This window comes from Echinops telfairi, unplaced genomic scaffold (genome assembly GCF_000313985.2).
Source record: "Echinops telfairi isolate 266 unplaced genomic scaffold, ASM31398v2 ScPeMD7_7410;HRSCAF=8448, whole genome shotgun sequence".
In the NCBI taxonomy this organism is placed as follows: domain Eukaryota; kingdom Metazoa; phylum Chordata; class Mammalia; order Afrosoricida; family Tenrecidae; genus Echinops; species Echinops telfairi.
In genome coordinates this window covers 17354125-17364553 of record NW_022111310.1, presented here as the reverse complement: position 1 = coordinate 17364553, position 10429 = coordinate 17354125, and positions in this window count along the sequence as shown.

Below are 10429 nucleotides of genomic sequence, written 5' to 3'. Positions count from 1 at the left end.
CTGATAGCAGCTCTTTGTGAAGGTGGGCTCATGAAAACCATCCCCTCCGAGAATCTGAACCAACCAGCAACAGCGGCACCCACCTGCTAACACCACGCCTATGCCAGGTTCCCACCCGATCTCTTAGAAGTTCCTGCCTGATCTCTTAGCAGCTTAGCGTGGAACCTAGGTGGGTCCAATTGACTCCATTCGTCAAGAGAGAAAACAGGCCAGAGGTGGAGTAATTTGCCTAAGTCACTCAGCTATTGAGTGGAACAAACAAGACGGGATTCCAGCTAGGCTGGACTGATGCCACGGCTTGATGATTAATTGACTACAGATGTTCATATAAGTTTTAAATGCAGCAAGAGGTACTGAGTGCCCGGTCCTGAGACAGAGTCAGGGTCACCATGGAGAAGGGGATGGTGCTGCACTGGTGATATAGCAGACTAGAAAGACAAACAAACGTGTATCACCCAACTCCTAATAACCTCACAACTATCTTGGGTCAGGCAAGTTCACTGCCCCATCGTTTTTTGCCTGTAGTCTCATGGCAAGTGGCTCACAACTGGAGAGTTTGGCAAAAAAGACAACCTGCCAAGTGGCAAGCTAGACATTTCCAATGCTATGTCTTATTTCTTTTACTACAAACTGACAATGACGTGCCTCCGGTATCCCTAAGCAGACCACAGGCTGGCAATCCCTGGCAGGTAGTCTCTTGTGGAATCTCTCCTTGGCCTCCCTTCAGCTCTCTGTCCCAATAAAAATCACAGTACTTAAAAAAAACAACACACACTACACAGTGAGGTCGATTCTGATTCACAGCAACCCTGTAGTATGGAGCAGAACTGCCACCCTTGCTTCCAAGGCTGTAGACCTTCATGGAAGCACACTATCACATCCGCCTCACACACAGCAGCTGGTGGGTTCAAACCGCCAATGTTTTGATTCACAGTTTTAACCAAAGTGCCAACAGGGTTCCTGACAAATGGGAAGTGCTCAATAAATACAGGTTCAAAGGAAGTTCATCATTATACCCTCCCCCAGCCCCAGGGGACATGCACCTGCTCCAAGCAACCATCATTCTTTCTCCTGCTCCTCCCACCCACATCCTCCAGACACAGTCCCTCCCTTTCTGATGGCGCTAAATCCTGGAGAGCCCTGGAGGATGACTGGTCGCTGGCATCCAGGTACCCACGGAGGCTCCACCTGCTGTGACATTTTTACTGATGTCATGATTTCCAGACACGCTGGTACTGTGGAGAACCAATGGCTTCCCTCTCCTGGGTCTCAGTTTCTCCAAATACAAACTAGGGGCAATCAGCCTTGGGGGGCCCTTTGTAGAGCCACTGTGCAGCATCAGTGAAGGTACACTGATGTACTCACTGATGAAGCGGCGGTGGCATCTTTACCTCTCCACATACACAAGGGTCCAACAGCATTCTCAGAGTAAACTGGCCAATAAGAGCCAGCCAGGAGTCAGGCCTCTCGTGACTGTAAAAAGCTACCGTCGCCAACTTAGCGCCTAGCTTCCCTGTCTGCCAACATGGATGACAAGGAAACGGGCAGCCAGTTTTCTCATCCCAGCCACATGCATGCACACACAAGTTCAGCTCATAAATAAAAATCTGATTATCACAAGCTTTTCCAAAGCCAATGTGGCTATGTTTTAATCTTTTATAGAAAAACTCATAAAATATTCAAGGGAAGCCTGCCCATCCCAGGAGACTCAAAAGTGGCTCTCGGCAACCCCAGCTCCAGACACACCAGTGGGGCTCCCAAGACTGCTGCCAGTAGCCACCAAACCTGGTGCCTCTGCCACCAGGGTCTGGCCCTGCTGTCAGCCAGGTCCCAGCTCTGCCAGCCCCGCCAGATGTCACCGGCAGCCTGAGCCCCTGGCTGCTGTCCTTGCTCTCGGCTCTTCCTACTCTGCAGGAGTGGGGAAGCCCCGGGCTCCTTTTCAGACCTGGTGGCACTGAACAGTCTGAAAGGGACCAAGCGCAGCTTGACAGGGCTGCCAAACCCTAAAGGAGCGCAAGGAGAGAAAACCGAGAAAAGCAAATTGCCTCCAAACTTGCTCATTTAGGCTCCCCAGAAGGTGGCTCTGTAAGATAGGGCTTCCCTCAATCTTCCTTCCTAGGATGCATTCAAAAATATTTACTGGGATCCTAAAATGTGCCCAGAAATGTGGGCTTTGGGAAGACAAGAGCCAATGGGGGTCAAGTGGCTGCCATGCATGGGGGAGATAAATGCGGCTCATGCACAGCCTGCCCACCACCTAGCTGACAACAGAGGCCTGGGTGCTGCGATGCTGAATGGATTTCAGCAAAGCTTCCAGGCTAGGAAAGACTAAGCAGAAAGGTCTGGTGATGTGCTTCTAAATAGCAACCAATGAGAAGAACCCGATGGCTCACAACTGTCCAAGTCTGTTGTACAAGGGTCTTCCCTGAGTCAGGGGTCCACGTGAGGACAGCTAACAATAGTAAATACAAACTTCTAATAGCCCAAACTCACAGCCAGAGTCAATTCTGACTCACAGTGGCCCTACAGAGGTTATCCGAGGCTGTCAGTCTTTAGGGGAACTGCAAGCCTGATCATTCTTAAAGAGGTGGGTGAGTTCAAACCGCCAACCAATTTGTCAGCACCCACACCATCGGTGCTCCTTCAACAGTGAAGAATAAAGACTCCCTGGGAGTTATGAGCTCATTCCAAGGCTGAGGCAGAGAAAGATGAGGCTGGGCCATCCTTCTAGAGCCAGAAAATAAGGAAGTAGTCAAGGAATGTTGGGGCTCTGTCAAAAAGCAACACGAGGCAGCCTAGAGGGGCTACAACTGGGCAAATCTGGGATTATTTGAACACAAATAGAACAATGATTGTAACCCATAGAGCCAGAAGTCCAGACTGATATATAAGTCGGGGAGAAAGGATGTTTTGTGCTAAAGGTCCAGTGAATAAATGCAGAAGGAATGATGGAAATAGAAAATCACTATGTTGCAAACACCATCTAACTGTTGCAGGCAGGAATTATCAATAGATGTAAAATCAGCATAAAGTTTCGAAACTGCTGCTGCTAGTTGCCTCTGAGCTGGACCCCGACTCACACAATGGACCATGGTGCCAGCCCTTGATTGACTGAGAGTCCGATCTTACCCACAGGACCTTCAATGCCAATTTTTGTTAGGTAGATCTCCAGGTCTTTCTTCCTGGTCTCAAAAGTACCTCCCCACAAAATACTTATCAGTGTCAAGAGTAAAGCAATAACTTTACAGGGAAACAAACCACCTTTGCCAAGTGTTCAAAGTTAACCCTGCCAGTAGTAAAGCATACCGCATCAGGTAGCCCCAATGTGATGTACTGAGATGGAAAAGAAATAACACTTTGGGGTACTCCTGGCAGAAACGCACAGCCCGGATCCTTCATGAGGAAGACACCTGGCAACCCGCCAAGGGGCAGTCTGCAAAGGACCCGGCCAGGACTTTTCAGAGCAGTGAGGGTATGAGCTTCAAAGGAAGACAGAAGGTCAGAGACAAGACAACCCACTGCCACGTGGAGTCAGTCCCACAATAGATCCTGAACTAGGAAAAGGGACCCCGGTGAATGTGAACCAGGCCTGCCTATCTGTTCACAGTACTACAGTACTTGATTGTTGTGCTGTCTTAATTCTTATTCTGTACTTTACCTCTCCATGGTTCTAATAGCCATTGCAATGGCTACACAGAACTCAGACAATGCTGAGGATTATCAAAGGGTTTATTTAGGAAGTTGACAGGTTGTAAGGGCAGTGAGAAATGCTCAGGATATAGCTGTTTATCATGGTATGTTACAAAGTTCTTTCGCGTCTGCTAATAAGTGCCCAAAGGGGCATACTACTCTCCTGAGCCTCAACCTAAAGGCATTCGGCTTAGAGGGCTCAAGCTTCATAGGTCAGCAAACCCAGCTCCCTGAATTAAGTGTCCTGAGGCACCCCACTCCAGTAAGCCTCAGTCCAAAGTTATTCAGGTTCACTTCCTTAGGTCAGCAAGTCCAACATCCCCAATTAAATGTCCAGAGGCACCCCACTCCTTACGCCAACCTCGAGCCCCAAAGCACTCAACTTTACTTACTCCTTGAGCTACAAAGTCCACCATATTCCGTTTCATGTTCTGAACCCTGGTTCTGCTGCTACTGCTGCTGGTACAGCTCCTTTCTGGATCCAGGAGGTTCACTGCGTGGGCACGTTGGGTGCAGAGGATGAGACCCCTCCCTCCTGCTTCTCAGAGGGCTCACTTTAGACACAGCAGGATGGCACTCCAGAGACTTCTGTTGCCAATTACAGGTGAATCCTGTCAGTATCTTCCCACACCTTCCTACCAGACGGATGCAGGGAAAGGTCATTCGGTAGGAGTTAGAAACTTTGGCCAGAAGAGCCACATTGAATAATTCGCTGCCCCTGAAGTTATGCTATAGTATGTAAGATGTTTAAAGTGCCCTGGTAGTGCTGTGGGTTCAGCGCTGGACTCCTAACCACAAAGTCGGCAGTTCAAACCCACCTCGAGAGAAAGAGGAGGCCATCTGCTCTCATAAAGACACAGTCTTGGAAGTCCCAGGGAGTGGTTCTACTCTGTCCTATGTGCATTACTAGGCGTTGGAGTCCACTCAATGGCACTGTAAGAAGTTCATGTTTGAGCAAGCTGAGGGGAGAGTACAAGGAAGCTTTGTAAATCTAACAGTCTTCCAAAACGAAAAGTTAAGAAAAAAAATTGAGCCCCTACCTTCACGAAGTATACACTTTTGGGAAGGAAGGGCTACAAACCAAAAAGAAAGTGTGGACTATACAGCACGGGAAGGTGTGCTATGGAGTAATGCAAAGAACATGGTGGTGGGGGTGGACATTTACGTTTTTCTTCGATAACATTTTCCGCTGGGGCCTGTTCCCACCTGCCTGCAACATGGCTCCTGGCTGGCCCACGGAGGAGAAGCTCGGCAGCAGCCAGCCCTGCCCATGTCATCAGCTTGTTTCCTTTGCTGGGCCGGGGCTCAGGGCTGTGTTTTTTTATGGCAGCCATATAACACGGTCATATTTTCTGCTAGTAAAATTGTCCCTGGGTCATACAATGGAATCAAATTGATCAATATTTCATGGAGCTGTTGAAAAAAAAAAAAAAGGCAAGCTTTCTGGCATCTCTTAGCGTCTCTCCAACATGTTCCCATTCGCACACATACTCTCTCTCTCTCAGAATGGCCCATCCTCATTTATTAACAGGGGGATAATAATATCTCCTTACAGGGTTGACATAAAGATAAACAGTAAATAACAAGTACTTCCATTCATTCATTCCACAAATGATAAGCATGCACTATATCAGGCCCTTACTAAAAGCAGAGGGCCCGGTGAGTGATGTATAAAGCACACACAGACCTTGCCCTCAAGGGAGGGCCTGATCTTATTTGTCTCCTTTGTTAGCAAGATTCTCTGCTTCCTTTCTAAGATGTTCTACAAGAACACTTAGCATCTATCTGTCCATCTGCCCATCTGTCTATCCCTATCCTTCCAGCTACCTTCTTTCCCCACCCTGCCTATGCCCCTCCCTCTCTCCCCACCCCACACAGCCTTTAAAATCCCACCACTCTGCTTAAGTAGACCACCTGCTATTTTCAGCCTCTCTCAGAAGATATTTTTAAGCCTTTTGCAGTGTCATTTGCATACAAAGCCTCTACTAATTACAATCGTTCAGCAGCTTCCTCAAGAGCTTGGGATGGTCTCTGTTTTCCCTCAGCCTATCTCAATTTAACCCTGCCCCAAGCTCACAGGGAAGGGCCTGTTTCCAGCAGGTGTTCCTGAACTCCAGGCTGCCAGGCATCCCTCCCACTGTTCCACCTCAGCATCCCCACAGGCAGTCAGCACTGGCTTTTCCAGGGCTCACCTGGCCCTAGTCTCCGACAATGGCAGATGGGGCGGGCAAAGTCTATTTCCACTGCTTCAGGATCCTCTGCCAAGTCCAAGGCTCTTGGTGACACCCGGCCAGGTGGCTGAAATGCATTCTCACATGCACTCGGGGATACCCAGCCACGGCGAGCAGGAGGCTGTATCTTTGAAGTCAAGGAGTTTAATTTTCCCACACTCAGTCCCACCACCTAGCAGAGCCTGGGTGGGCGCTAGTAAAACCTATTGCCAGAAATCCCAGCTCCCAGCTGCCCCGTAGCACTGAGCAGAACTGCTTTGCAAGGTTTCCAAGACTGTAATCTTTACGGAAGCAGGCAGCCACATCTTTCTCCCGTGGAGCCGCTGGGAGGTTCATACTCCTAACTTTTCGGTTAACATTTAATCCTCTGCACCACCAGGGTTGTTGTCCTGCTGAAACTCTTATCTTGGAGAGTTTTAAGTTCCCCAATGGTTGATGAAGAGGAAGTGAGCAATTCTATGCTAACTGTGCTCTTAAAGCTTTGGCGGGAAATTGTTCTTAGAAAGGCAGGGGTACTGATTTCAACTCCTTGAGAAACCTTGCAGTAACTGCTAGTAAACTCAGCAGGAAAGGAGACAACTCCAGGAGAGCCAGTGGGCACCTGCGTCGAGCACTGTAAGGGCACAGGGTTTCCTAGACAAGTGGGAAACAGGAATCCGTGAAGGCACCCAAAGGTCAACACTCCTCACCCCTGCCCCGCCCCACCCTACCCCATCCTGTTTGCAACCAAAAGAGGTGTTCTTATAATTAGCATTAGTTTCAAAAGGTTTAATTAAAAATAGACCTATTCCTTACAGACCTTCAAGTTCTTCCCCTGAAGATCTTGTTTACACTAGTGTTTTCCTCAGCAAGCCACCTTCCTTCTGAAAAGGTCACCTGCAGTTCAAAGCCGGAAGGCAGCAGCTCCGAATTATTGGGGATTCTCCCACTTCCAGGTTCTGCCTGTGGGTTCCTGGGCCTCATGGTGGGAAATGGGGGCGGTGGGGTGGGGGTGGGGGTGTCTTCACAACAGCACACTCTGCAGAGTATAAGCCAGATTTGGAGGCCCTGGCTCCCCAGGGGTAGCAGGAGAGTCTTCTGGAACTTGGCCAGCCTCTGAGATCCTTAACAAACATGGACTGTGGCTTCCGAAAACCCATCTCATGGGGCTTCCGTGCCAACTACCCAAGGGCCGGATAATCCAATTTACGGAGAGGTTACAGAAAGTGCGAGAAGTAGGCACCACCCCCAAACAGCTCTAAGGCAGCAGTTCTCAACCTGTGGCTCGCAACCCCTTTGGGGATGGAATGGTCCTTTCACAAGGGTGGCCCAATTCATAACAGTAGCAAAATGACAGTGATGAAGTAGCAATAATGTGATGGTTGGGGGGTCACCACATGAGGAACTGTATGAAAGGGTGGCAGCATGAGTAAGTGGAGAACCACTGCTCTAGGAGTTCTGTCTGGGTGATTGTCCCCTTACCTCAGCGGGTAGGGCATGAAGCAGGTAAGCTTGGAGAAGGAAGGGGTGGTTTGGTTGGGGAGGGCTGGGCACACAAATCAATCTCCTTTCTTTACTTCTCAGCACCTTTAAAGCCCTGACAGCCACAGTTTAAGCCAGAGAATGCTTCATGATCTGGGCCTCACTCATCCTCACGCAAGAGCACTCAAGGGACCCAGAGCACTGGGCCCGTTTCAAGGATGGGACAGTGAGCCTATACATGTAGGATTACTGAAGAAAGGTACTTGCCTAAGATCCACGGCTGATTAATGACCAAGTCTGTGCTCAAAGCCAGGACAAGCCTTTCCACAGGAGTCTTTCCTCCTTCAAGATCAATGCTGCCTGGCCTACTGGTTTGACTGGACAAGGTCTGCCGGAAGACATGCCGAGCCCAGTGTTCAGCACCTGCCGAGTTCCCAAGCCTGTGCTTATCACGGAATGCTGAGAAGGGTCAGCCTGAGTCTGCAGCCTCCGGCACACCTCCAGCATGCTGGCAGGGACAGGGCTGCCGCCCTCGGCTCCCTCAGGGTCCTCCGATCTCGATGCTAGCTAATGTTAAAAGGAGCGAGTTACTGTGTTTCCTTCCTCATGACTGCAAGGTTGCAGGCTGTAGGAACTGCCTGCGAGAAGAAAGCGGTCAGCCGTACGGAAGGAGGACAGCAGACTTGAAGTCAAAAGTCTCACCTCTGCCCTCATTTCAACCCTGTTTCAATATCCCACCCCTCTGTAAGATGGGGGACCCTCCAACTCCCACTGCATAGGGTGGGGGAGTGCTGAATGAGAACCTGAGTGCAGCCCCCCTGCGGGTGTGCAGGCTGGGCCCGCTCTGCTCCTTCCAGCCCGGGAGCTTGCCCTGGGAATTAGCCAGGTGAACCAACTTGACGGGAAGGAAGGGCAGAGACCCAGGAGCAGTGTGTTATTAGGAGCAGCTGCTCCGACTTTGGAGGGTGTTCTTGAAGGCCGCAGGTTTCCAGGTTAGGAAGATTCTCCTGGCTCTGGTGCTAGAAGGGGCCCCAGGGGTCCCCAAATGCCAGCCAGCCTTTGAGTGTACAGATGTGGAGAGCAAGGGTCGGGGGGTGGGGTGGGGGTGAGGTTCCCCGGCACACACACAGCAGACCAGAGCGGATACATCTGAGGCCCAGTCTGCGCAGCCCAGGCCAGCCCTCCCTTCTGTGCCTCCCACTCCCGGGCAGGAGAGGAAGAGGAGAGGGGAGAGGAGGGGCTCTAGGACGGTGACGCAGCATCCCCAAACCCTCATCACATCCCACTGATTCTTTAATAGACTTTAACAATTTACTGACACCAGCGGAGCTTATAAAGTAGTTTAATTGAATTAATTAGGCAGTCACGACTTACTCCTGAGTTTCCCCTTTGGCTCCGGGGAGGCTGTGCCAGCCGCCTGTTTAACCCCTCACATTCTAGAAAGACTGCCATGTGCTCGATTACAGTGGGTTATGACCATTCACATTTCTGCCAGCTTCTCTCTAGGGAAGCTCTCACTCTGGCCCCCACCCAGTATGCCAGCGCTAGGCACATGTCCACGAGTCTACAGACGCACTGGCATCTGCCCAGCGGATGGAGCTGCTAAAATCCCGTCTAACAAACCGGAGGCAGAGGGAGTACCCTTGGATGTTGCCGCTGTGGTGAGCTGCCATCAAGTCAGCCCTCGACTCCTGGCGACCCCATGCACGCACGAAGGAAGGACAAACACCACCTGGTCCTGTGCCATCTGCACGCTTGGTTTCAGACAGGGCCCTGGTGGTCCACACGGGCTGCACTGGCTCAATGTTCAGAAGCACAGTCTCGTAGTCTGGAAACTTCTCCTCTGAAACCTGTTCTGCATCACAGCGACAGCAAGCCTCCACTGGACAGATAGCCAGGCAATTGCTGTACGTAAGGCCAGGAGTCAAGCCCTCTTGTCCCCCGGAGAAGGTGGGAATTCAGTTCCCAGGTGATAAGGCCAGCGAGGGGTGAGAGCGAGCTCCCAGCTAGAGAGCTGAGCACTGGCTGGGCCTAGGCTTCTCTGGGGTTGGGGGCCCACTCTGTTTTAAGAAGCCCTCCAGGTAATTCCCTGAAGCTCCAGCCGTGGTCTGAAGATCACTAAGATTCCTCCCAGATTGCAAAGTCCGGGAAATGATCCAAAATATGAAAAGCAATTAACTTACAAGATAGTTGTTAGAGCATAATTTATAATAAGGAAAAACTGGGAATAGCAAAATATCCCCCAAATACAGCATTGTTGGACAAGCTAGGTACAACCACGTCACGGAACGCCTCACAGCCCAAACCTCTGGGTCTACAGGAACACTAGGAGAAGGCGAATCGTCCGGAGCATGGTGCTTTTCCTACCAAGCAGGAGAGAAACCATGTCTCTCATTCCAGTTGGTGACACAGAAACGAAGGAGACGGACAAAGCTCAAAATGTCAGATACCAGTGTATCATTAGGGAGCTGGGGTTGGGGTTAGGGGTGGGGCGGGCAGGGGGTCTTTCTTCCCTGCACTTTTCTGTGCTTTCCAACTTTTTCTGTGAAAAGCATTTGCTACATTTCTTTCTTTTTTTTTTTTTTTTGCATTTGCTACATTTCTATAATACGGAACAACAAACTTTGTTTACTTTGTTTGATCCTGTAAGAAAACACTGCTTAAAAGGGAGAAAAGTTTTGTGCCAACTTGGAATTCATTCAGTTCTTGGGTCTTTTACCTCCCGCACGATAGAGCCCTGGTGACACCTTGGTTAAGCACTCAGGGAGGAATGAATGCAGTCGGGTTAGCCCTCTGTTACCGCGCCTCTTTTCCCTGCTACAGAATTGGTTATTTAAGTAAGACTTGAATGGTGAGAAAAAACCACCTAGAAGAGTCTGACCCAAGAGAAATGAAAAGCCCTCCTTTACAACACCCCTACCCCACCCCCCAACCCTGCCACTCACGCTTTCCCCCAAATGCCCCTGGCCGTTGGGCCTTGGTCCTTAATAGGCCAGTAATAAGTCACCATTTCCAGGAACCACCAATGCCCTGGCGCTGGATCTGGG